The sequence below is a fragment of the Ceratotherium simum genome, chromosome 3 (genome assembly GCF_057802395.1).
Source record: "Ceratotherium simum simum isolate JZ-2026a chromosome 3, ASM5780239v1, whole genome shotgun sequence".
In the NCBI taxonomy this organism is placed as follows: Eukaryota; Metazoa; Chordata; class Mammalia; order Perissodactyla; family Rhinocerotidae; genus Ceratotherium; species Ceratotherium simum.
The window spans coordinates 91,559,485-91,586,884 of record NC_141902.1 but is presented as its reverse complement, the minus strand read 5'-3'; the positions used below and the strand labels follow the sequence as shown (position 1 = coordinate 91,586,884).

The 27,400-nt window shown below is 48.2% G+C and overlaps 1 protein-coding gene across 4 annotated transcripts in view; it reads left to right on the top strand.

Annotated features, from left to right (window-relative positions):
* Window positions 1–27,400, top strand: part of NTRK3 (neurotrophic receptor tyrosine kinase 3) — a 367,961-nt gene that overhangs the window by 69,121 nt on the left and 271,440 nt on the right. The window lies entirely within an intron of this gene.

Here is a 27,400-nt window from a genome sequence, read left to right as displayed (position 1 = left end):
CATGGCAGGGAGAGAGTCCTGGGCAGGGAAGACAGAGACCTGAGATCTAGACCTGGGTTTGCCACTGTGTGCCCTGGGGCAAGTCCCTTAACTTCTGTGGACCTCAGATTTTGCCTCTTAAGATGAAGGTTTTGGATTTGATGATCTCTAAGGTTCCTGTCGGAAAGAAAGCCCAGGACCAGGCCATAGTGGGAGGGTCCCTTGACCCCCAAGTTTGTTCACTTTCTGTGATGAAATTTGCACTTTATAGGAATATAAATGATAGGAAATTCCACGTGTCGTATATGATGTGACTACTACACTTTTGAGACCGTTTGTAGGTCCATAAGTGTGTGCGTATGTTGGGATGGGGGGTTAGAAGAAGAGGGAAAGCAGGACCAGACCAAGTGCTGTGTCTAAATAGATTCTGGGTTCAATGGAGAAGAGCTCCAAGAAGTGGAGACACCATATATAAGGTCACATAGCTTTGGGACAAGCTGGAGGTTGCATGGCTCTGGTGGAATTCCTGTCTGTCTGTGCCTCCCTTACCCTACCTCTTCCTTCCCCCTACCTGCTGTGTTTGATGGTGGAGGGGCCTCCTCAGGGTTGGCTCTGGCTAGACCTGCGGGTGGAATCACGTGAGCTTGGTGCTTCCTCTCCAAGCCTAGTTCTGGGCTGAAGTGTCTGAGATTTGATGGGAGGATCGCTACATCCTGGGGAGAAGGTGGACTTGAAAAAGTGATCAGGGGAAGTGCCAATCCACTGCACCCGAGGGGAATGCTTGCTGTCCAGTCAGCTCTCCTTTGAGGATAGTGGCCATCTTGGATATCTACTGGGTGTGTTCCCCAAGAGCAGAGATTCCACAGGGACCAGGGAGAGTGGAGTCTATTGTATGTGGGGAGAAAATTGAGGAATGATGTGCAGACGAGTCTTTCCTTTGGCCTCTTGAGAGTTGTCCTTGGAGGCACTTTGCACTTGATAATGGAAGGGCAGCCTGGCTGGATGGGAATCTCATAGGGAGAGGCATCCAAGGGCAGCTCTGGGAAAGTGTGGGGGAGGGGAGGTGCAGAAAGAGAAGATATCATGGAGCACTGTCAGAGGGAGTTGTTTCTCTTCTGGGGAGTTCTCGCCCCACTCCTCAGGCCTTTGTGTGTTTTCCCAAGCTCATAGTTAGTGCTCGATAAATATTTTTTTTATCTGTTATGGCCACTCTTCTTTTGTGCTGAACTTTCTTTTCTCCTTCTGGAAATAGCACACTGTATGGCCGTTGCTCAGGGCCCCATGTCTTTGCTGCAGGGGACTGAGACCTCCCTCTCAACTGTCTCACGTAGCTCTCGCCCGCTTGCCCTGGTTGAGCCTCTGTGGTGGGATTCTCCTGATGTGGTTTCTTTGCAGCTAGGGGGTGTAACTGGGAGCAGAGGAGGGCCTTAGACCAGATGTTTCAGGTGTTTATTTTATTGAGGATTTGAGTTTTAATGTAAAATGTCCCAGGGGGAGAAACTTTTGACCTCTGAGATGTCTCCCTTTTCGTACTAACTCATACAAGGGTCACAAAGCTAAATGCCCATGGCAGACCAGGTGGGGACAGTGGAGGCTGGGGACCACATGTCCACTCGAAAGAGGCAGCCAGTAAGAAATTCCAGCTGATGGCTACTGTGTAGAGGTGGGGCCTCGTGTTGCCAGATTTACTGTGTTTTCAGGAAGAGCTGGAGGTCCAGTGAAACCTCTCAAGTTTTAAATAATGGCAACTAAAAATAAACCTATCAACTCCATGGGCCAAAAAAACCCACTCCATGGGTGATATGGAGGGCCAGTTTGTGGTCTGAGGTAATATTTTGGGGGGAGAAGCTGTCAACGTGGAGAAGCTCTGTCCCCTTTGAGGACAATGGCTGAATGCTCAGAGTCTTCTAGGGCATTTTGTCATCTGCAGCTCTCAGGGAAATCGAGAGGGCTTTAGGACTCATCATGTTTCTACAGGCTACAGAGGTGGGATCAGGGGTGCACCTCAGGTTACAGGTGTCTCTGAAGTGGGTTGTAATGGGACATGTCTTTGACTTACCCTTGAGATCCCGGAAGAGGGCTGTGACCCACTGTCTCTTTGGGGATGATCTGGGGTCTGCTGGGTGGTGGAGTAACAGGCTGGTGAGGCTTTGCAAGGTTCTCAAGGCTTTGGGGGCAGGAGGGATCTGGTTGGAGTAGGTTCTGATGATACCAGTGAGCCTGCCCATGACCTTGGACCCTGTTTTCTCCTGGACACATTGGCCAGCTCTTGCTAAAGTACTTGCTGTGGGCGGCAAGGGGATCAGGAGCAAGAAGGATGGGTCACTGTCAGTTGACCCCCAATTTAGGCCTGGCTGCATACTGGGGCTGAGTTGGTTGCTTAGCTTGATGTGAGAAGGTCAGCACCTGGTCGAGGGGCTCTGACAGGCACAGTGGGGCTTCCAGAGGAACCTGGGGGTCATAGAGAGAAGAGTCAAGAGGTCGAGGCATATGCGCTGGCTTCATCCATGGGTTTATTTATTAACTTTTCCCATTTATGAAGACATACCCCAAATCCCAACTGAGTGAATTTCCTGGCAGTTCAGGACATTTTCTCCTGGCAAATGGGCCAGGTTTCTCTGTTCTCTCACAACATCTTCTATTTCTGTCCTCTAAATGCATTTACAAGTCTTCAGGCCCCAGCTGAGCAATCACAAGATGATCACTTACTCCAACACTAATTGCCGAGCCCTGGCTTGGCGGCTTTTTTCTAATTTTTTTTTTGGGGTGATGGCTGAGAAGTCTTTTCTTCTCCCTTATGTACAGAATAAAAAGCAGGAAGTGAAATCACTGTGCCCTGTACCAATGTCAAGTTATCCAAATTGTTCTGATTGGTTCCATTGTCCCCCACCCCTAAGCTGCTGTTGCATTAGTCAGTGTAATTCTTTCTTATGCCTGGAAATGAACCAATGATGTTAAAGCCAAGTTGTCTGCCACAAAGAAGGCTGGAGATTCAGACTCTTGGATCCTACCTCAAGGTTTATGAGTGACTGAGCATCTCCTCTTGACTGCTTCAGTTTTCTCTATCTTTTATTGAATGTGAAAAAATAAAATATTGATTTGTATACATCAAGGGAAATTCTTTGAGAGACTGCAATATTCTTGACCTTTATATCCTTTCCCTGATCTTAAAGATTTTGGATTAAGGATTCTTAAGGATAAAGATTTTTCCAAACTGATGCTTGGAATAGCTGTTTGTTAATCTGTAAAATGGGTGTAATAATAATGCCTACCTAGGGATGGGCTGCAGTAGAGATTAAATGACAGGAGGCACATACAACACTTAGCCCAGTGCCTGGTAAATAGGGTTCAGAAATGGCAGTTGCTAATAATGGTAGTAATTACTGTTATTGGTGGTGGTGATGATAATAGAATCAAAGAGGAGGTGTTAGGTAGCCACTACCTTATCTTGGAAAAGCTGGATTTCTGTCCTACAATGCAGTCTATCTCTCTGGTGACTGGAACACTCATATCTGCAGTCCCTGGTGTCTTTCTTCCTTGAACACTGGTGAATAAACCTGATAGATTCTCTGTTCTCTCCATTTAGTCCCCTGCTCTGGACTCTGTAGATCTCTCTCAATGCTGTTAGTTTCAGAAAGGACCCAAGCAATTGCAGTTGATGAGCTTACACTTTATTTCCATCTGATTTGAGATCACATCTACCAGCACTATTGAACTTGGGTTGTGTCCTCTGCAGCTGGCTCAGCTCTTCCTTTTTGGGGTTTGTTTTCACTGGCATGGCTCACACGCTGGCTGGAGCTCCACTGGGGTCCCCATAAGTAGAACAACGTAGATGTCTGTCTATGAACCGCACTCAAAAGATGGTACTTTCCCTCATCTGTAGAGCATGTCATGGTTTTCTAAGTGCTTTCTCATACATTATTTCATTTAATTCTCGTGGCCATCCTGGGGGAGGGGGACTGTGGTTAGCAGCCTTCTTTTATAGCCCAGGAGACAGCCTGGAGAGGGTCTGACTTGTAATCAGCAAAAGTGGAACTGCCAAGAAGTCCTCTGATTCTCTTTCCAGGAATCTTTCTGCTTTATCTCATGGGACAGAAGGGGCAAGTTTTTCACTAAAGCAATTAAAAAAAATTTATTAAGGTATTTAGAAAATTGCATAAAAAATGCTGGTATCAGAAGAGAAGAGGGAAAGGCTAGTGTTGATTGAGAACTTACTGTGTGCCAAGGACTGTGCCTGGGGCTTTTCTAAATACAATCTCGCTCCACGCAGTAATTGTAAGTTTGGGTTCCCCTACCCCCCTTTCCTAGATGAGAACACTGAGACTCAGAAGTCGTAACTGAGTTCCCCCAAGGTCACGTGGTAGTTAGTGGAACAGTCAGGGTTTGGATTCTGATCCCTTTGACTCTGAAGTACGTGTCCTTTTCTACATCCCAGGTGTGTTTTATCTCTCTAGTTTTCTCAGCAAGAACTCCTTATGGGAGGGGTGGGGGTCTTTAAAGTTTTATTACAGAGAGCTGCTCTTTCCCCTGGGAATTTAGCACCATCCATCCTCAAAGAGTTCTGTTGAGAAAGCTCTGTTTAGTTTCTTTTCCTATTCAGGTCAAATCCTTTAACAACAGTTACATTACAACCTGAATATCTTTATTATAAAAGATTTCTTAGCATCAGCCTATGGCCCACTTATTTCCAAGAATATGTAATATAAGATTCCAGCAAGACAAAATAAAAGAATTTATTTAATCCCTTAGAGTTGTTGTGGTGGGCTTTCTCTTGTGTTCAGTTTCTTGCTTTTCCCCTCAAAGCTCTGGATGCCACATTAAGTTACTCCTCTCTGTTGTAAGGAAATGTACACTTGATCTTCAGCTGAGAGAGCCAGCCCCAAGCTGACCTGTGTGGGAGTCTGATGGTGTGGGGAGGGGGAGAACGCCCTGATTTGGGCATGATTGTGTCAATTGTGTTATGTTCACAAGGAGAGAAAGTTAGCAACGCTGGGCAGGTGGGAAAGAGAACGTGGCCAGAGTCCCTGCTCTTTCAGGACACGGATGAGGTTATTGGGATGAGAACATGGTGAGATTATTTATCATGTATTGTAAATCACTCAATGCTTTTTATCCTTGAAATAATCCCCATTCTGGGTTCCCAGACAACATGTAGATATTCTATCAGTAGACTGCCTCTCTACCTGGCCATTACCTCTGCGTTGAGACTTTCCTCCAAGTCCCAAAGGGATGTAACTGGCCTACTTGTCCGCTCACTGCTTCTCCACATGTGTCCTTCCTCCTCTGTTCTACACGGAGGATGTAGCCATTGAGCACTGTGTAGCTAACAGGAGCACAGGCTTTGGAGATAGAAAGGCCAGAGTTCAAATCCTAGATCTTCCACATCCTACTGGGGCAACTTAGGCAAGCTACTGGACTTCCATGAGCTTTGAAGAGACAGTAAGAGTTCCTACATCATAGGATTGTTCTGAGTCTTAAAAAAGATGACATTGGAAAGTGCTTAAGACAATGCTTTACGAAAGACTCAATATATTTTTTTGCTGTTTTTAATGATTTCCTTCCTGTTGGTTGGTCTCTGATTTCACAGAATCATAGATGATTAAAGCTGGCAGGGGTTCTGGAACTAACCCCCCAAATTTAAATTCCTGCCCCTGTCCTTTAGACTCCTATATCAAACTGTCCACCTGACCTCTCTACTTGGGGGGCTAAGACACATGTCAGATTTAACTTGGCCAAAACAGAATTCTTGATTTCATTCCATTTCCTCACTCTAAACCCTTAGTGTTTCTTGTTTTTCTAAGTGGTACCATCCATCAAATTGCTGAGGTCAAGACCTTAGGAGTCATTTTTGACTCTTCTCTTCCCTTTACCTGCCATCCTTCACCCTTCTGTCCCTCATTTCACCGAGTCCTTAAAACGTTTTATATCCATATCCACTTTTCTTGCCTTCCATGTCTTAGTCCAAGCCACCACCCTCTCTTCTGACTTTATGGTAATAACCTCCCAGATGATGTTTTGCCTCCACTTTGCCCCATACATTTTTTTCCAAACACAGTTGCCAGAGTGATACTTCAAACACATAAGTCTGATCGTGTCACTCTGCTGCTTAAAGCCCTCCAGTTACTTCCCACTTTACTTAGAGTGAACGCTAACCCCTCACCAGGGCCACAGGATGCATGTTGATTTGGTTTCATCTCCCTCTCTACTCTCCTTGCACTCCTACCCCTTGCTCTCAGCCTATGAACCTCCTTTCAATCCCTGGAACATGCCAAGCTCATTTCCCGCTTGGAGCTTCTGTACTTGCTGATCCATCTGACCCAGAGGAATCCCCTGCCCTACACATGGCTGTCTCCTTCTCATCAATTGCTCTAGTGTCACTTTCTTAGCCAGGCCTCTCTGACCTCTCAGTCTTAGTAGTCTTTCTTCTCCTACCCACTTATCACTCTTTATTACATTATGTGGCTTAATAGTGTCCTCAGCCCTTATTACTTTTGACCATCCTAAAGTATCTCATTCAATCATGTGTTTCATTGTTTATACTCTGTCTTCCCCACTAGAAGGTAAACTTCATGGAGCAGGGTCTTGGCTGTTCACTGCCATAGCTCCAGCACTTAGAATAATGCCTGTTACATGGCAAGTGGTCCGTAGCTATTTGTTGAATGTATAAGTGACTATAGTCTGACTTGATCATTCTGTGAATGAGAAGATGGATGTCCAGAGTGGAGAAGACTTCTGACCAAGATCCCGGGGTAAGAGCTGGGCCAGGACTAGAACCCAGGTCTCGGTACTGTCAGGGTGACACTCTTTCCACCACATTATCCTGTTGACTTTCCTTGAGTCCTATCTAGCCAGAGCTCCTCAGACTTCTGTCTATGGCAGAAAACATCACAGTCCTGTTTAAAAGACAGGACTTATGGGCAAGTATCATATGCAAAGCATTGATGTTATAAGACTTATTAGGACAGAATCATGTCACAACATCACTGTGCTAAAATGTCACATGAAATGTACAATGGAGGCAACTCATCTCCTTGAGCTTTCTTCTCATACAGCTCTACCTGCTCAGAAGCTTCCATCAAACCTAGTGCTTGAGCTGTTGCCTCTAAATCCTATCAACCAATTTGGTTATTTTGATGAGTAGTTGAATATGTGCTCTTGAACCATACTGCCTGAGTTTAAATTTTGGCTCTCTCATGTATATCTGTATATCTTGGGCAAATTACTTAACATATCTGCATGTCTGTGCCTTAATCTCCTCATTTGGAAAATGGGGATAATATGGTTGTTAGCAAGGTTAAATGGGTTAACGCATGTGAAGCATTGAGAATAATGTCTGGCCCATAATAAGAACCCAATATATATTATCTGTTATTGCTGTCATTATTCTTTAGGTGACATTGTGACAGTCATCTTCTCAGTATGCAGCTGAATAAATATGCATCTTCTGTGTTCCCCCCACAAATTACTGCATATGTGTATGTATTAGGACTAGGTTCCTAGCTTTAAAGAACTTACCATCTATTTGGGGAACATGGGGCCTTGACAAAGCCAGGACAGTGACTCCTAATCTTTTTATTTTTTTTTTTGAGAATGTGATTACAGCTATGGAATTTCTCCTCATAAAGAGCTACACACACACACACACACACACACACACACACACACACCATTTCTCACACTTCCTTTGGACCCTGAATTAAGAACCATGTCCAAGGATGTCCTAGAGAAAGGTGTATGGTGGTTGGGATGTGTGGTTTACACCTAGCAGGTCTCAGCTATTTAAAAAATATTATTCCAGGTGTGACAAATGAGATTTATATTATGCCATATTCTTATGGGCATAAAAGAATGCCTTCATAGTTTATAATCTCCCCTATGGTTAAGATGAATCAGGAATATACTGAGTATGGGGTTTCTTTTTGGAGTGAGGAAAAAATGTTCTAAAAGTGATTATGGTGATGGTTAGACAACATTGTGAATATACTTAAAATCATTGAATTGTGCATTTTAAATGGGTGAATTGTATAGTACGTGAATTATATATCAATAAAACTGATGAATGTGCCTGAGTATGCGTGCGTGTGTGTGTGTGTCTGTGTCTTGCCTCCCTCCTTAGCAGAAGCTTTCAGAGCTTATGTGTGGTCCGTCATGTCTCTTTGCCCTCTGCCATGGCACAGAGGATGTTAATGTTGCAGACGGAGGCTGTTCCATTAGCCTGAGTCTCACTGGGAAGGTGATAGGAACAAAGCCACAGCTGACCTGCTGTGGCCGTGCAGTATGAGGAAGAATTAAACTTTTGTTGTGGTAAAAAAAGGAAAAGATAAACCAGGAATGACAGTGGCGGTAACCAGTGCACGGGGCGGGTGGGCTCCTGGGAGTGCATAATAACTCTCGGTGCCTTAACTGTCATCCTGTTCCTTTCTCTCCTACTCAAGAAAGGATCTCAGAACCTAAGGGAGAGGGATGCAAGGATGACTTTGAACCTTCTCTAATTTATACGTATAAAGAAGTAAATTGTAGACAGGAAGTTCTTTATTAGAGGTTCTGTATTGGAGGTTGTGGGTTTTTTGTGACACAGCTCACACCTTTGATGCACTGCACAAACGGTTGACCTTCTCCAGTGTTCCAACACAAGGTGGTGGAGGGGCCGCTGGTTTAGACTTGAAGTATGACTGTGGATTAGAGGTGGGCTGGAGGGGCTGGGGAGGCTTCATGGAGGAGCTAACAGTGGCTTTGGAGGAGGTGTGGGTTGGAATCGATGGACAGCTTGCTTATGGCACAGGCTGCGGCTCACTGTGGGGTGAGAACAGCCCTTTTCCCTTTTGGAATTCCTCCCAGAGCTGTTTAGACACGTGTTCATGGTTCCGGGACATCGAGTCTGGTCAGCAGGTAAACTCTGAAAGAATTCCAAGGGAACAGGCTTTAGAAATGGAGCCATTTGTCAGTGGAGTAGGATTTTCACAGATCTAAGGATTTGGGAAGCTTGAGTCAGGACTGCATGCAGTGGTGTGTCTTGGTGGTCTCCAGGAGGGGAGAAGATGCTGGACTTGGGTCCACGTGAGAGTGGAGAGGGGCTCAGTACCTGGATGGCCTTCAGTTGTGAGAGGTACCATTTGGCTCTGCTGGTGCTGGGTGACCACATCTGGCACATTGCTGCTCTTTCTCTGCATTGTTCTATGACCTTGGTAAGCTGTGTAACCCATTTAGTCTGTTTATACGTCTGTAAAATGAGGCAGTGTTATAAGTGGCCCATACCTGGCCTCATTGCATTTTGGGAAATTCTTTCTGGAAGAAAGGTGGCATCTGGGGCCATCAAGGGGCAGGGCCAGAGGAAAGCTGTTGTTGGCTTTATTTTGGCCCTCCCCTCCCCCTACTGCCCTGGAGGGGCAGGCATTCCAATGCGGTGAGTTCCAAGGACATTAGTGAAGCACTGACTGTATGCCAAGCATGCATCTAGGCACCCTATATGACATTTTATGCTCATAATAGTAAGTAGACATGATTATTGTTCCCATTTTATAGATGAGGAATTTGAGGCACAGAGATGTTAAGTGACTTGCCTAAGTTTACACAGCTACTAAGTGACAGAGACAGAAGCCAACTGTAGGTGGCCTGCCTCTAGAGCTCCAGAGCCTATCGTCTTAATAACTCTATTCTACCATCCATTGGCCGTGGCCACCTCAGGTCCAGCCTGGGCTGGTGTCAGTTCTCCAGAACCCAACTGGAGAAGAGGGTCAGGCAATAAGCTTCAGAGCAGCACTTCTCAGAATAGGGGAAATTTTGGGAGAAGGACCATGGGAGAGTACTAACGGAGTCCTGAAACCAAGTCCTGCTTTACACCTGGTGGCTGGCAGGGCCTAGGTGAGTGAGCGATGCCCCTTAGCCTACTGGCTGGTACTCCGGAGGGCCATTAGCAGAGGATCACACAGGGTTGGTGTTCAACAGAGAGATGAAGCCTAATGATGGAGCAGATGGAGATAAATCTGTGCTTATGATATATGGATGTGAGAGCAGCAGATTCTGAACCTGCCCATTTCCAGGAGGCATGGGGCTACTTTCCATGTCACCAGCCCTGGCTGTCTTTGGCCCCGGTCCCAGGCAGGACTGTGTCTGTAGGTGGCAAACCCCATTACAAAATCCGGGAATGGGAGTGGGAAAGGAGAGATGTGGACCAGATTAGATCAACTCTATGGCCCCTGCCCTGACATCCCAAGATTTTGTGCCTGTGTATGCAGCTTCAACACTTGACACCTCCTAGCACAGTTGAGTGGTGTTATTTCTGTAGGTGTGTCTGGTGCCTGCATTCTTCCCATATCTCAGCCCCTGTGACATCTGATGACACCAGGCAGAGCCTTTGTTGTTCCTCTTTTAAATGAATCCTTCTTGCTCCTATTGAACCCAAAAGGTGAATGCACCAAGCTCTGGGTTTTCAACCTGGAATTTCTTAGCCTCCACTCATTTATAGGCTGCCTCCAAAGAAAGTCAATTTCCAGTCTCCTCACACCCTCAGTCTCCTGGTTGATTGCCTCTCTGGGGCACTGGAAAGGATTTGCTTCTTGTTCCCTAGTGAGGCAGGTGGCAAGCTTCCTAAATTGAGTTTCTTTTTTCTTGCCCATTTGTGTCTCTCCTCCAGACTCCCTGTGGTCCTAGGATTATTGATGTCCCCCCTGATAACTTTTTTCTGTTCACTTTGTTTTGTGGCCAACATTCTGATCCACCCGGGGCAGACCCAACGTCACCCAGACTGTGGCCACCCACCTCACTCGCCAGCCAAAGTGTTTGTGAAATTTTGCAGTTCTCTTAGTTGAAGCCCTACCTTCACCGTAGAGGCTGTGTTCTTTTTGATTTCGGCTATCTCCATTCTCTAGGATCCTCTGGAACTTGAAGAGTTTTCTTGTAACCTTGTCAGCTTTGCCTTCTACAGACTCTGTCTGATGCTGAGTAAACACTCTGGCCTCTGGGCTGTGTGTTCCTAGCCTTAGGGATTAGACCATGTGCCCATATTTTCCAGCCCTGATTATTCTCAATAGATTTTCTTTTCTTTTTCTTCCCCCTCCCCTAAGGCTTCATTACTTCCCATTTGTCCACATCTCTTGTCTACATTTTTCTTGTTAAGGACAGATTTAGAAAATGAGATTAGTCTCATGGCTATTTTGGAGTCATCATTAATTTTTGTCCCTCTTCGTTCCTTAGCCAGCAGTCTTGTGTCTCTTTCTCCCTGGTTTCTTCTTGGTATATTTGCAGAAGTCTCTTTTATTCCAGGGTTAACCCCTTTGTCTCTTGGGCCTTGCCTTGGTCCTCAGAGGCCTCTGCCCTTTCCAGGTGGTCTTCCAGGTGATCCAGCCAGTGTGACTGTTCTGGGTTGGAAGGGCATTAGGGCTCCCAGAGAGGGGCTAAGCCATGCTCTGCCACTGACTGACCTCATTCCTGGCTGCCAATAGGGACTGCTCCCCACATTCACCTTGAAGCCTACCTGAGGAGTCCAGGACAGACCTGAAATATACCTTTGGAAAGGTGTGTGTCTCCCCATGATGTGCAAGCTCCTTGAGGGGCAAAGACTAGGTCTTATTAAATGGTGTTTCTTTAATATTAAATACATGTTTGAAGTATGAACGATGGAATGAATGAATAAATGAGGGAGTCAATGAAAGAGTGGAAACAACAGACACTTTGGAGGGGGACATTGGAACTCCAACTTTGCCAACTGTTTAACTTTGTGTTCTTGGCCAAGGGGTTGAGTCTCATATTCTTCCCAGAACCCTGGGAAATGACTCCCACCTCACAAGGCTTTCTGTGAGGATTAAAGAGGGAACAGAAAGACCCACTTCAGTGGCTGCACGTAAAAGGTGCTCAAAAATGACCTGTCCCGGATCCTGGAAGCTATTTCGGAAGCTCAGAAGTTCCATGCTTGTTAAAGGCTTTTGGAAGCCCAAGCTCTAAGCACCTGGATCTCAGGCTTCTCTGGGATTCTGAGCCACTATATGGGGAGACCAGACATTCAAGAGGTGAGAGAATTAGAAAGCCATGTTGGAGAGCTGGTTGGAGCCAGTGGAGCCCCTCCCAGGCTTCTGGGGCGATCTCAAGGCCCTGCACCCTTGCCTGCTCATAGGAGGTCTTAGTGTATTGTTATTGGCACAGAGGGTGCTTTATTAGTGTGTTATTGTCATCCTCAATGAGGGAATTGAGACAGAAAAAAGGGATAGTAGTGACCTGAAGCCAGGCATGTGGGGAGATGTAAGAGCCAGATTTACAGCGTGTAACTCTCTGATTCCTAAATATCCATTGCTGCCCACATCAGCCCTAGGTCCCATCCTTATTCCAGACAGATGTTTCTCCTTGAGTCTGGTCATCTCTCCACCTCAGAGTTTACATCTGCATTTATTTAATGTGGTTAAGCCTCTGGCTTTTCCATGATTTTGAAGCCTCCGCCCAGAATAACTCCCATCATATTTGCATCTGGCAAGGGCCAGTCGGTACAGGCAGAGGGGTTGAATTCTCTAGAGGGCTGCCCCGAGCCTTGGGTATAAGGCACCCTTTAGGACCACCTGCCTCTCTCTGCAAGATGGTGGACTGCATCTGTCTTGCCTAACTGGGGCCTTTGTTGCCAACTAGAGTTACCTGGGGTTGGGGTTAGGGGAGGTCGTCTGAGTTCATTTGACTTTCTATGGTGAGAGGGCCCAGCAGTCCTCAGGGACCCTATGATGATCCTGTTGGGAACCTGAACCCAGAGCTCAAGCCCCCAGGCGTCTGGTGGCCTGGCCCTTCTGCTGCTCCTCACGCCCTGGTGATGGTCAACGCCTTGTTATGAGCAAGTGGAAACAGTGCTGACCTGTTTTCTTTAGATAGCAAACAGGTACTCTCCTCCCCTACACCTGTCACCTGTTTCTTCATCTATAAAATAGATCTAATCCTGTTGTCTGCATTTTCCCCATAGGGTTATTGTGAGGGTTGAGTGAATAACATCGAGAAAGGACTTTAATGAGTGTGGAACCTGAGCACCTGACAGGATATTCAAGGGGACGTTGTGTCTGTAATTGATTTGCTGGCTTTGGACATTGCTGAGTTGTTGTCTCCTTGCCAACCTCTTGGGTGCTTGGTGGCCACCAGCAGATGCTGCCGTGGGATGCTGTGAGGGGGTATCCTCTAAACATTGGATTCTAGGGAAACTTGACCAAAACGCTTTATCCTCTTGGGTTTGGCTAAAAACAGAGACAAAAAAATGTGACTCTCTCTCGGTTTGGAGATCAAGTTATAAAGATTTAGTAAGGGATGTTGCTGATGCAAATGACTTCAGCCTCCTCCCTTGGGATAAGCGTCCCCTGTCCCTGAGCCTGGCATTTACCCATTGATGTTTTGTGCCTTAGAGTCCTGTCAAGTCCACTCACAGGAGCCCTTGGGGTCATGTAGTGCTTTCCTGAGACATGAACACATTAATTCCTGCCAGGAACATCTACTGTGGTCCTACTATGTCTCAGGCAAACCTGCCGAGGCGAATTGCATTTAGGTCTTTGGCTTCAGTGGGATAGTCTAGGGGCAGGAGAGGGAGGCAAAGGATAGAGGCAGTTACTCTATGATGTGATGGGGACTAAGGAGCATTTAGCAAAGGCAGGTGATGCATCTTTTGGGAAGAGGGGATTACAGTAGGGAAAGCCCCCTGGGGTGATGAGAGACAATCTGAAACCTGAGGGTGGGAGTGAGTCAGCAGCTGAAAGAGGCTTGGTGGGGGTATGTGGGGTGGAGTATTGGGTGAGGCCTATTCCAGGTAGAGGACAACCTGAGCTGTATGTCCAGAAGCCTGGCAGTGAAAGAGAAAGTATGGTGTGTTTGAGGGACCACAGGTCCCCACTGAACCTGGAATCAGGCTGACAGGTGACAGGCAAGACACCATCATCTTGCCCTGTGGCCCCTGAGTAGGCAGTACAAGAAGGTTAGAGTCTTTGCTTCTAGCTTTCCTGTCTCCCAGGTTGGTCTGTGATCTGAGACCTCTCTCACTAAGGCAGTGGAGCTCCAAGGAGCTGTTCGTATTAGGGAGAGCCAGAGCAGGAGGGGGGTCAGGGCTGCAGAAGGACAAGGCCCCTCCCTACGTGCCCCATTTCTGCCAGACAATGGGTGTCTGATGCTTCCATGCCTCCATCCAGAGGGAGGTCTTGGCACTTCCCCGTCCAAGGCCCCAGCCTCCCTTATGTACCCCTGGCCTAAGGGCCACAGCATCCTAAGAGGTGTCCCTGGAGCTGCCACTCTCCATCCTATCCCACATTTGTTTTCCCTGCAACTGACAAGGAGATGGTTTAAACATTTCAATCTGGTCCTCCTAAATGTGGCTGTGATGCTCTTAGGCTAAGAGCCAGACTTGCTGTCTCAGTCTACCAGGTGAGCCTGTAGCCCGGGCAGAGATGGGGTGGGACAGCGAGGTACGGGCCTAGGAACCCCCAGCCTCAGGGCCCATGCACATCTCCCACTCTACCTCTTCTTGTGCTCTCTGCTCCCGCTGCACCGCGCGTCCCTCCAAACCTCCAAGATGCCCCCCCAACCCCCGCCCCAGCTCATGGCCTTTGCCTGTGCTGGTCGCTTGGCGTGGAAGGCTTTCATCCAGCCCCCACTCTCTTTAGTTAGTGCTTACTCCTCCTTCCAGTTGCAGCTGGAGGGTCCGTTGAAAGCTTCCCATTACTTCCCCCGCCCGCCCCTCCCAACCCAGATGCTGTTCCTTTCACTCTCCTTAGGTCCCTGTTCTTTTTCTTCCATTGCACTTGTCCCAATAAGTATACATTTGAATTTCTTACTTATACTTTTAATTATGTGATGTTTGTTGTCCCTACTGGGCTGAAAGCTCCCTGAGGATAGGCATTTGCCTCTTTCCTCTACCACCCAATACCCAGCACTTGGCTAGCCCTGGCATATGGTAGACATGCCAGTGGATGAATGAAGGGATGACTCAGTGGAGGGGCTGTGTGATCATTTGCTTCCTTTTTCTCATGGTTAGGTCCAAAGCTCAAAGGTCTCCAGTGAGTTGGGCACAGCCACAGGACAGTAGAAAATAGGCTTCTGCCTTTGAGAGATTGAAAAACCTCCCCTGATGCTCATTGAGCCTGGTTCCATGTCGTGTTGGTGCTACTCAGAACCAGGTGCTTCCAGCAATGCCTGCTCCTCAGGGGAGTTAAGGAGCATGACATTACCGCTCGCACACCCTAATGTCCTCCTCCAACAGTGAAAGGGCACTTTGGTCCTCTTGTCTTTTTCTACATCTTGCGAGCCTAACCATGCCCCAGGGAGCGGGCAGCTCACCACCTCCAGGTGGCAGTGGGGCTGCCCCTCCATGTGCCAGGTGTCCACCTGCAATCAGGAGCCTCTGTCACTGCCAACAAAGGTGGTGTTTGCAGAGAGCAACCGTGTGCTCCTTATTTATTGTGCGGAAAAGAAAACAAATTAAGGCCTTGTAATTATACAGTCAGGCATGTTCTTAAATGAAGCTTAAGCAGTCAGAACTCCATTTAGAATATTAATAATTGCATTCCCCAGCCCTGATCCCCAGCAGCTTTCTCTCTCTCTACTCTTTCCCTCTCCTCCCATCCTTCCTCACTCCTACTCCCCTTGGCTCTCTCATTGGTGCAGATCTCTGCTTGGACCCTTGCAATCTCTGGAAAGCCTTGCTCGCCGGCTGTGACTAGGCATGCTTGAGAGCCCATGTTGGTCTCTTCACAGATCATCAACAGCATTTATTAAGTGATTTCATAGGTATGGGGCTGTACTAGGATTTTCTTGCCCCTCCCCTTTGGTTAAGCATTGAGAAGAGGCAGCGTGCTGTGTTCGAAGACACAGCAGTCGGTCAGAACTGGGCTCCATTCCCAGCTGACCCACTGCAAGACCTTGGTCAAGTCATCTGATCTCTCTGAGCTGGTTCCTTCCCTAGTGATAAAATCCTCTCCCTCATAGGCTTGTTTTGGGACTTGGATGAGATAATGCATTTGAAGTCCTGGCACGTAGCAAGTTCCTTACAGATATTAGATCTTTTCTTTTCTATAGCTCTGCATCATTCCAGAATTTTATGCAATTTCTTATTTCTATTGTACTGGATGCACACTTTCATTAATGTGGCTAGAGCATGGTAGGCACCTCTTAGGTCTCCCTAAACCCCTGTGAAACAAGTGGATGTGTCTGTGTGGGGCCCTGTGGTTGGTCATAGAGTGGACGTTGTCACCACGTGGTGTGCTGTTGTGAGAGTCTCGCTGACATTTTTCCTCTTAGAACTAATGACTAATTCTGTGAGCAATATGCTCTCATAACCAACATGGCCATCGTGCTGTATAACCACTTCACAAAAGTACCATCTCATTTAATATGCAGTGTGAAGGTGAAGTAGCAATTACTGTCAGCCTCATTTTATTGCTGAGGAAATAGTGAATTGCCCAAGGCCACAGAGCTAGAAGGAGCAAAGTGTGGACCAGGACCCAGGGCTGAAACCCTGAGTCCTTTGTCTTTTCTGCTACGTTGGGCTATTTCTTGAGTCTTTGTTGACACCCAGGAGGAGACTCACCTGGTTTCTGGATCTCAGGGTCTTGGTGCTGCTCTGAGACGTCAGCTTGGACCTCTGAGAGGTCTTGGTCAGCTGCTCTGTAGATCAGTCACCACCTTGCTCTTTCTTTTAGTTTCCTTTCCTTGATTGGGGAACACATACCAACACTGATTTGACTGGCAATTATGGTAGTTGGGTCATTGCCAGAAACTAACTCAAAAGTAGTTTGAAAACATTCAATATTGTTCGGTTCTGAGGTGATTGCATGGATAATGCTATGATGGGCCTTGTTAGAGGCAGGTAACAGGTGCTTTGGAAATGCCTCCCCATGGCCAGCACTGGGACTTGGGGATGGGGGAGGAAAAGAGATACTAAGGCAGGACTTGGTCCAGTTGCAGCTGGAATGTTCAGTCTAGTTGGGAAGATAAAATCAGCTTTCTTAGACAAGAGATGCCAATATGCTAACATCTGCTGGTTGGTGCTGACCATACCAGGGAGGGAGATTCTTGTATTCCAGGGATGCTGGGGAAGGATTTGAGAAGGACGTGGGTCTTAAATTTGTTCTTGAGGGAAGATATGCGATATTATATAGGAAGAGGGAGAAAACTCATGGAGTGTGTGTGTGTGTGTGTGTGTGTGTGTGTGTGTGCATTTGAAAGCAAGCAGGGAACAAAGCTAAGACTAAGAGAGAAGAAATATTTATTGTGTTACACTCTCTGCTAGGCACTCTTCCAACAGTAAATCCTGCTCAAATAAGTGATGTTCTTCCTGTTTTACAAATGAGGACTCTGGGGCTCAGAGAGGTTGTGTAATTTGCCCAAGGTCACACAGCTAGAGATATGGATTCAAATCCGTAAATGTCTGCTCCAGAACTCATGTTCTTTCTGTTGTATCATGGTGCAAAGGCTGGTTCTCCTCTCTGAGGGTGGTCAGGAGCCCAACTTTCCCAAAAGAACTATTCAAAAATGGTTTCTTCTTGGCAGGGAAACTGATATCTTGCTACTACTATTTTTGCTTACTCAGCTTTCAGCCTCCATGTCCCTCTCCATGGAGATTCAGCACCATGGCCAGAGCCCAGGGAGCCCTCCTGGGCACAGTGAGCTATGAACAGCTCCCCAGGCTCCCAGGCCCGGGCCTAGGCCTTGTCTTCTTTGTAGCATCATCACAGCTGCTGGCAGCTGACCTGTGTCCTCAAGTAAGTGCCATGTGGCATTCGGGAAGAGCCTAACACATGTGGTGGACAGGTGACCTGCTCTCTGCCAGCCTCCCTGGTGGGATCCAGATATAAGAAAGGGAGGGGATGCGAGAGAGGTCTGCTTCTCCTGCCTTCTCTCCTCCCAGGCCCAATCCAGAGGGGAAGAGGATTGTGGTTTATGACTTTGGTTGCTCTGAGCTGGGGAATTGTCTAGGACTGTGGAATTGGGAAGGGAACTGAGCTGGAGGGGGGTTCTTTCCTCCAGGGCAGAGCTCCCAGGGTCTGTGCCCCAGGATTGCTATGCCCATCCCTTTAGCAAGCCTGTGCTGTTTCTGTTGATGGGGCCCCGAGCAAGTGGACTTTTCATGTGCTTTCTCACAGGAATAGTCAGAGGGGACAAACTGTGGGAGAAACACAGCAGAGCTGGCTGAGTTGTGGTGCTCGTGGGTTTGTTCTTCATGATGTTGTGCCTTCTTCATTCTTGGAAAGCTTTCACCTGGATGTGCAAGACAGAGTCCCCAACTGGAGGTCAAGACAGCTTCTGGGTTATGTGCATGCACACGCACACACACATACACCACACAGGTGTACACTGTAGTAGTGTGCTAAGGGCGTGGATTCTGGAGTCAGACACGATGACTCAGGCCCTATTTTAACATTACCAGCTTTGTAACCTTGAACAGCTACCTAACCTCTAAGCCATGGATTTTTTTTACCTGTAAAATGAGAATAAATCATAATAATATGGACCATAAAACGTTTTGGGGAAGATTCAGTAGACTAATATCTTTAATATTTAATATCTTCAGTGATTAGTTCCTAACAAGTACTCAATAAGTGTTACCCATTATTTCTATTTCTCATAAAATTATTGCTGTATCTCAATTTTCTTTAGTTTGTTCATAAGATTATCGTTAATGATTCTGGAAAGAATCCCCGTAGCAGGGAAAAATGATTAGCAAGTTAATTAATTGCTGGCACTTGTGTTCAAAGCTCAAGTTTTTTTTTTTTTTTTTTTTTAATTGATGTTTTAATGGTTTCTAACATTGTGAAATTTTGGGTTGTACATTTTTGTTTATCCATCACCATATATATGACTCCCTTCACCCCTTGTGCCCACCCCCCACTGCCCCTGGTAACCACAGTCCAGTTTTCTCTGTCCATGTGTTGGTTCATATTCCACATATGAGTGAGATCATACAGTGTTTGTCTTTCTCTTTCTGGCTTACTTCACTTAACATAATACGCTCCAGGCCCATCCATGTTGTTGCAAATGGGACGATTTTGTCTTTTTTTATGGCTGAGTAGTATTCCATTGTATATATATACCACATTTTCTTAATCCAATCGTCAGTCGAGGGACACTTAGGTTGCTTCCACTTCTTGGCTATGGTGAATAATCAAAGCTCAAGGTTTTAAGTGAAGTTGAGGTCAGCCACAGTAATCCTGGTCTAAGAAAGGTGTAGTTGAGTTTGGCACCCTGTTCAATGCAAGATTTGTGTAATTCAAACTGTTCAGTGCGATTTGCCTGCATGCTTTTATTTAACAGTGATTGTGATCAGAGTGCAAACTCTGCTTCTGCTTTGTGAAAAGAATTATAAGCAGAAACACGGTTCTCAAATCCCACTGTGGATGGTTGCCCCTGGGAGTGCCAGCCCCTGCCAGGCCCACGTACCCTTGTGCTCGTTCACTCTGCTCTCCTCTCTCTCCTTTCTCTAAGTCTCAGTTCAAAGTGCCTTGTCTCTGAAGGCAGATGCCCTCCTGTGCCCAGTTTATATTCGACCTTCACACAGCATCGGGGCAGGTGAAGAAACAGCTGCTTGAGAATCTACATGGAACCAAGTGGGGTGGAGTTGGCTCTAGATTCCATATATTCAGTATGACATAAGAGTTCTTATCTCATGTCTTCCTTGCATAAGTGTCCGTGGACTCTGCCCGGTCTCTGCAGGAGAGAGGCCATGGGGAATAGGAATGAACACTGCTTTCCCCAGGTATTTTGCACGGTGGGACAACAGAGGCCAAAAGGCTGTGCAGGGTATAAATTACAGGAAACAGTGCTGTAATGACATTGTTTGGTGAATAAATTACAGCCCTGAGTCATGAGGCCAATAACAGAGACGGAGCAGAAAAGTCTAATTAAAAGGAGAAAAGAGATGTTTTCAGCTGACATTGGAAGTGAGACTGAGATGGAGGTACGGTGGGTGGATGGGGCCAGCTGGCCCCTTCCCATGGCTGTAGCTGAGAAGAGACGACACGGCTGCTGCTGACAGTCAGGGAAGGTGAGAAAGGAGGCCAGTGCCTCTGAAACTGAGGAGGGAAGAGAGTGGAGACATGGAGGATTTTAGTGGAAGCAAAGCCACTTGAGCTTTGGAAATAAGAATAGCTGTAGGATCCTGGACTCGGCAGCAATTTAGAATAAGCTGGGATGGGAGCGGTCTGTGTGAAGACCGACGAGAACCTGGGGAGTAAGGAGGGAGGTCAGAAGTGGGGCTGGGTCTCCTTGGAGTCACGGGCTTCTGGGGATTGTTCTCCAGGGTCTCCTGTATTCTTCAACTCTGGATTTTCTTGCAAATACCCTCTGACCTGCCCTTTCTAAGGATTAGAAATAACAGGAGATTTTAGAGCAAGGACACCTGCCCTGGGCCAGCTGACATGCATGGATGTGTGGCCTGTGGTCAGGCTGACCGTATCCCCCCTCCCTGAGGGGCCACCAAGGGTTCAAGACCGTGGGGAAGGTTCAAATTCTGAACCACAAGCAAAACCTTCTCAGACAGGCCCCCTTCCCCAGATTCTTCGGGAAACATAGTAAATGAGCAGATTTCCATGGAGAAACGTGTCTTGTTCACCCCGTGCACCAGTGTCTAGCATTGCCTGGTGTGGACTAGGTACCAAATTAGTATGTTTGCAATGATTGAGGGGGTGGAGGTCACCTTACAACATAGTAAAAGCTGAGTTGATACTAAAACTTATTTCGTCTAGAGAATTTGCTTATCTGTTTTGTTCTGTGCTATAAACCAACACCTAGAAGAGTGCATGGCATGTAGTAGGAATTCAATAAAATTATTGTCCAAACTGGGACAGTTTTGAGAGTGAAAGGGGAACTAACTAGATGGGTTTCCAGGATGACACGTGTGAACTGGGACTACTTTGGGAAACCAGGATGTGTGGTCCCCTGTCATTAGTACTTATTGAATTAATCTAGCATCCTTGGAACTATTGAAAGAAGGGTAAAGTATAGGGTTTGCCTCCTTTTAGCCAAATTACTTCCATTTATCCTTGGGCTCCTTCAACTAACATTTACTGAATGCCTACTACATGCCAGGTCTACTGCTTGTATCAGGGATACAAAGACACAGAGAAAAGCCACTTTGTCGCTCTTAGGATGCCCACTGTCTGATAGGAAGCCAGACTGTTGACAGATTATTTGACAATGTGACAAGGGCTGAACTAAAGGGATAGACAAAACGCTCTGGGAGCATGTGAGTGGGAGAACTGATGGTCTGGAGGTGGCGGTCAAGAAGGCTTCTTAGAGGAAGGATGTTTCAGGGAGTCGTGGAGGATCTGTTGGAATTGGCCACGCATTCTGGGAGGAGCCAGAGGGTCAAGGAAGGCTGTCTGGGACAGAGAGCTCATTCCAGATCAACTCAACAAGACCACGTTGCTGGATGCTGGGAATAGAATTGTGACCAAGACAGATGAGCCCTTAACCTCACATACTGTGTGGACTATCTGCCATCAGATATAGTATCATTTAATCCATCAGGGTATGATGGGGGAATTACTGTGTGAGATGGGAGCCAGGAGAAGGGGCACCTACCCCAGACATGGGGTGGTGTCCTTGCGAGATGCTGACCCTGGCAGTGCACCAGGTGGGGAGAGAGGCTTCCAGATACCCATGTGGACTGTGAAGGGGAAGCTGATGTGCTCCTTTCAGGTCCGCCTCCCATTCGGTGATAACGGGCTACCTTTCACCAGCCCTCCTGTCTCTGCTATTGTTGCCCTGGCAAACACAGTAGCCCCAGGACTGGGCCAGGGCAGCAGCTGCTCTTGGGCAGAGGTGGGAGGTCCAGAGGTCTTCCTGGTCTGCCTGGAAGTTTCAGGATAGGGAGGAAGAGGCTGGGGAAAGATGGTGGGTAGACAGGAAGCCGGAGCAGGAGGAGGGAGCTGGGGTGTTGCTGAGATGAGGCCCATCTGCCTCCCCATCCAGAGCTTTGAATGTAATATGAAAATGTTCCTCGTTATTTTCCTTGGATGAGTTTGCTATCCTGATGATATTAATTATTCTTAAAGGTCAACAGCGCTCTTTCGAATCCCCTTCTGTTCTATCGTGTAATCAGTTAATTAATTGGAAACCATTTAGCAGCGTCTGCCGAGCACACTGTCTGGTGCGAGTTTCCTTGTTTTGTTGCTCCTGTGGCGATGGTTCCCTCCACGTGCCTGTTTTCTTCCAAGGATTTGGGAACTTGATTGTGGCCTCCGCCCTTCATCCCTCCCCGTACCCTGGCGGACTCCCTACCTCGTTCACAGTCGCTTTGGAGGTGTTATCAGCTTTTTTCTTTGTGAGTCTTTCCTAGAAGTGATAGCCCATTGAGTGCCTACATGTGATGGGCACTGTGTGAGGCGTCTGTATGTTTCATTTTATTTGATACGCACATCTAATGTGGTGGAGATTTTGCTCCTATTTTATTGGGGAGGAGAGGCTCAGCATGGTGAAATGAGCTGTCCAGGAATTATATAGCTAGAAAGTGGCCAAGCAAGGATGGAACCTCCCGGAAGCCTTATGTCCTTGTTTGTCATGGTGCCTCCGAGTGTCTGGGGGAGGAGACTCGGGCTGTTGTGGTAGGGTCTTGTTTAGAATTCTTAGTCCCAGAAGCTGCTGGTTCGTTACAGGTACAAGCATTTGATATGAAGCTGGAGCCCTGTTATTTCTTTATTGCGCTTCCATTTTGCTTGCTGTCTCTAAAATCTGGTGGCTGCAGAGGGAATTCCTCAGCACCTTGAGGGCACAGCAGAAGCAATGCTTGGTAAGAATCCCCCCAGCCCCTGAATATGCCCAGCCCCCAGCACCATGCTGGCACACTAAGAGGCTGACTCGTGCTGCACTCATTGGCAGCTCAGCATGTTTGTTCCCGCTCGGATCTCCTGCCCACATCCCTGCTGGAAATGGGCTCCAGGATGCTCCAGCCCTGTGTAATTGTGAGTGTGACTCTACCAGACCCCTCCCTGCCTGGGGTCTGGACTGAAGGGGGAATATGTAGGTTATCTCTGGTGGACGGCTCCCCACACATTTCCTTGGTGCTAGCAGATGGATCTCCATGCTTTTTGGCTTTCACACTTGGTCCCAGTTAGTCCAGGGGACAGTGGGAAATTTGACTTGAGTTCCCCTTTCAGAGACCAGGACTTCAGGTCCTGCCAGACTTGGGGGGTGGGGAAGGTTTTCCAAATTCTGCTTGAGAACAGTAGGATCTTGTTCTGGTGGTGGTGACAGATGGGGGTTGTTGGGAGCACGGGAGATGGAACCCCAGTAACACAGCTCCTCCTGCTACTACTAGTAAGTGGTAAAGAACACAGACTCTGCAGCCGGACTGCTGGGGTTCGGTTCCTGGCCTCTCCTTGCAGCAGCTGCTGACCTGGAGCAGGTTATCTAACCTCCTTGCTCCACGGTCTCCCCTCTGTAAAGCAGAGATGATGATGGCATGAGGGTGGTGATGATGGCAGCAGCACATCCCTCATGGGGTCCTTGTTGTGTTTAAGCGAGCTCTTACATGTAAGACCTTTAAAGAGAGCTGACCCAGAGTAATCACTGAGCATGTTAGCTGGTATTGCTACTACCCCCTGCAGTACCCCAGCAGCCGTGCATGAGTACCTACTATGTGTCATGCACTGTGCTGGGTGCATGACATGCATTGAATTCATCTTATTCCTTAGAGCTGCTCCATAAGGCTGATATTATTATGACTTACTATGGTCAGGATGAAGAAACAGATCCAGAAAGGTTCTGTATCTTTCTCAGGGAGGGTCACACAATTTGGGAGGGCTAGAGCTGAGAGTCTGGCCTATCTGTCTGGCTCCAAAGTCCGTGTTCTTTACCACAGCACCAGTGGTCCTCACATGTGAGCGTGAGTCAGCATCATCTGGAGGGTGTGACACAACCCGGGGTGCTGGGCCCACCCACGAGTTTGCGGCTCAGCAAGTCTGGGGTGGGGCCTGAGAATGTGCATCTCCAACAAGTCCCAGTGATGCCGATGCTGCTGGTCTGGGACCCCTTTGAGAACCTCTGCCTGCCCTGCGGGATGCGGCCTCCCCGAGCAACACAGTGGGGGCCTGAGATTCTCCAGCACACCACCTGGCTGGGCTCTCCCTGCGCTGTCCATTCCCATGTGCTCCACCTTAAGTTAATCCGTTACCTGGTTCCTCACGTGATCCCACAACTGAGTCTCCATGACTCAGCCTCCTGAGAAGCTTCCAAACGCCAGTGGCGTTCACGTGTCCTCCCCGGCTCTGTGAGGAGGGAGGCAGACAGCGTCCAGCTGCTTTAAATCCACAGGCTCTGGTCTGGGAAGGGGGTGGGACAGGAGGCCGAGCTGCTGTGGTTCAAAGGCACCGGAAGCCCTCAGGCAGCTGTCAGCGAAGCCACTGCAGCTCTGCCCTGGCCACTCCAGAGAGCGGCCTGAGTTAACCCTTCAACCCTAGTTGATGACACTGTGCTCCAGGCTCCTAGAAAAGTACCTCAGGCTCTGGGCTAAGGTCTCTGCTTCTTGGCTTGTCCTCCGGCCTCAAGGGGACCCACTCTCGGGCAGCCAGGAGTGTGGGCCTTCCTTGGTAGGCCCAGGCACAGTCGTTCCTCTTTGAGAGTGGCTCTGGCCCCGTTGCTCTGTGCCTGTCTCCTCCCTCTCCTCAGCACCACCCTCTCGGCCATTGTCACTGAGGCTGTCCTGCCCCAGCCTTTGGTCACACTCAGCATTTTGGATGCTCAGCTTGTCACCCTCGCTGCATCTCTGCTCTCTGTCCACAGTTATGTGTCCCCACGGCAGCCTGACCTCCTTTGCTCTTTCTCTCACTTTCTCTGATTTCTAGCCGCCTCCATCCTCCAGGATCGCCAGACGTGGAGTTCAAAAAGGCCTCCTTCCTGGAGGGAGTCCCCACGAGTTCCCCTAAAACTGTCTCCAGGTGGTACACCCAGGCCCTGCACTCAGAGAAGGGTGAGGAGGGGCGAGGGCATAGCCAGGCTCGTCCTGCAAGTCCAGGAGCTGCTTCGGGCAGCAGGGGCCCAGTGGGCTCATGTTAGTCAGTTTCCAGTGCTGTGACAGCCTTCTCCAGACTGTCTTGTGGCACCTCCCAGTTGGCAATCCTCCACCAGGTTTTAGACGGGGATTGCCAAGTCCCCTTTCTAGTTATCAATCATGGCATTTGTTCCCAGGAGGCCTTGTGGGAATTCCTCGGCTCCCGACAGAGTGTCTCTTTACATCTGGACACATGACTGTTTTATTCTCTCATATATGTGTGATTGTCTAACTTTTCAGGACAGAAGGATTCGATAGGAACCAAAGTGAGCTTCTCGGGAAAACAGAATTTCACTAGATCAGTGGTTCTGGAAGTCTGGTTCCCAGACCAGCAGCATCACCGTCCCCTGGGCACCACTTGGCAATGCAAGTTCTAGGCCAGACCTCCTTAATCAGAAACCTGGGGAGGTGGAGCCTGGTTGTCCAGTTTGTACAAGTCTCCAGGGGATCCTGGTGCCCAAAGTTGGAGGACCTGCCCCTAGATGCCCCCCAGACTCACACTTGGCCTGTGTTCCCTCTGACCACTCATCTTGAAGGAGGGATTGGTTGCAGTGTTGGCCTAATCAGATTTCTTTATAAACAGGCTCAAAGCGGCTTTCTTCTCATAATTCTGTTGTTTTTAAGAGAGCCATAGATTTTCCTTGAATCCCAAGAGTAGATCTCAGAATGAAGACAGGTGCCTGGTCTTGCTTGCTGGAAGGTGATTGGCAGGTGTGTTCTTTCTGCATCTTGAAGAGCAGCGTGGTACTCCTGCCTCTGCCGGCTCCGCTCCCACCAGCCTTCTCTGGACTCATTTTCCCTAGTCCTGACAGTACCTTAGGACAGTTGTCTCACCAGCTCAGGGGTGTGGCCACAGCCATGCTCCCCTCATGTTCCCTCCTCCCACAATAGCCCTGTCTTTGCTCTAAGTCAGTAATCGTAGTTTGATTTCCCCACAGATGCTGTATGTGTCTTTATTTTCGTCTTGTCACGACAACTCTTGAGTAAAAAATGAATCTGATGCCTTGGCCCCATCACCGCGTCATCGTTCATGTCCTGGAGCCTCTCTTGGGGCGGTGGCCTCCCGGAGCCAGGCCTGCCCTGCTCTGTCCTGGGCAGGGCCATGGGGGGAACACCCAGTGTCTGCCAGGCCGTGCCCACTGGGGTCCAGAGAGAGCTCGTGTGCTTCAAGGCAATTAGCTTTTGGTTAATTTGTCTGAAAAGAAACTCCCAAGGAACAAAATCCCCCAGAATAGTCTCAATAACACTCAAGGTCTGGTATGAAGCAGACAGCATGAAGGAGCACAGCTGACTTTCAGGCCTTTTCTTGGGCCTGGCAGTGTGGTGCATACCCAGATGCAGGTTGATATCTGAACAAACCCAGCCCCCCAGGCCTCAGGGTGACGGCTGCATCTTCCCTGGACCTGTGGGGCCTTCACGCTCTGCCCAAGCATGTGAGGGTGAGCTGTGATGGGCAGGAGCACAGACACCAGCACATCTCCAGGGGAGTAGATGCTACCTGTTGTCTCATTCAAATGGTTTGCTGTGTTGTTTTGTTGAACTGAGGTTTTGTTGATGCTTGAATTCAGGGGGCATTGCCTGGGCCTCTGGCGTTTATTTTGATGGGCTTGGGTGGCTTCAGTCGTGACTGGAGATGGGCAGATAAGGGAAGAGACACCACACATGAACAGCGATAGATTGTGTTTATCGAGGCCAGGCATTGTGCCAGCTGCTTTCTGGACCCTGTTTGCCATACCCCATTTAATCTGCACCACAACTCGAGGGGACATGCCCTAAACTGAGGCACAGAGAGGTTAAGTAACTTACTCAGGGTCACTGGGTACAGAAGCCACAGAGGCAGGTCTGGCACCCAGACCCATGTGTTGCCAAAGTTTCATGGGAATTCAGGTGAACTTGCTGCACATTTATTGAGCACTTAGTGTATTCCAGGTGCTATAAAGGATATCAAACTGAAAAGAAGTGATTCTTTGCCTTCAACAAAAGCAGGCTGTTGGGGGGAGGCTAACGTGCACAGCTGACATTCAAAGCCAGTGGTCTGAGACATGGATTGTAGTCAAGGCCTAGGCAAAAGGCAGTGGGAGAAGGAGGAGGGAAGGAAGGTTTCAGAGTGGGTGGCACTGGCCATACTTAGAACTGTTTGAACTGTGCCTGTGGGATGGAGAGCAAGAGCATGAATGGTGCAGAGAGCAGCAGGTGCAGTGGAGTGGAGATGAAGGAGTGCCAGGGAGCTCTAAGGGTGCGGCCAGCCCGGGGTACCGTTCTGTCCGTGGTGGGTCATTAGGGTTAGTTCTGGGGAGGGGCTGAGGGGCGGGGAGGGAGGGAGGTGGTGAGAGAGTATATGAGAACAGGAGGTTGAGGTCATTGCATGGAAAGACTTGAACTTCCAGGTGGAGTCAGGACTTGATTAGGTGGGCCAAGCATTCTGGAAGAGTC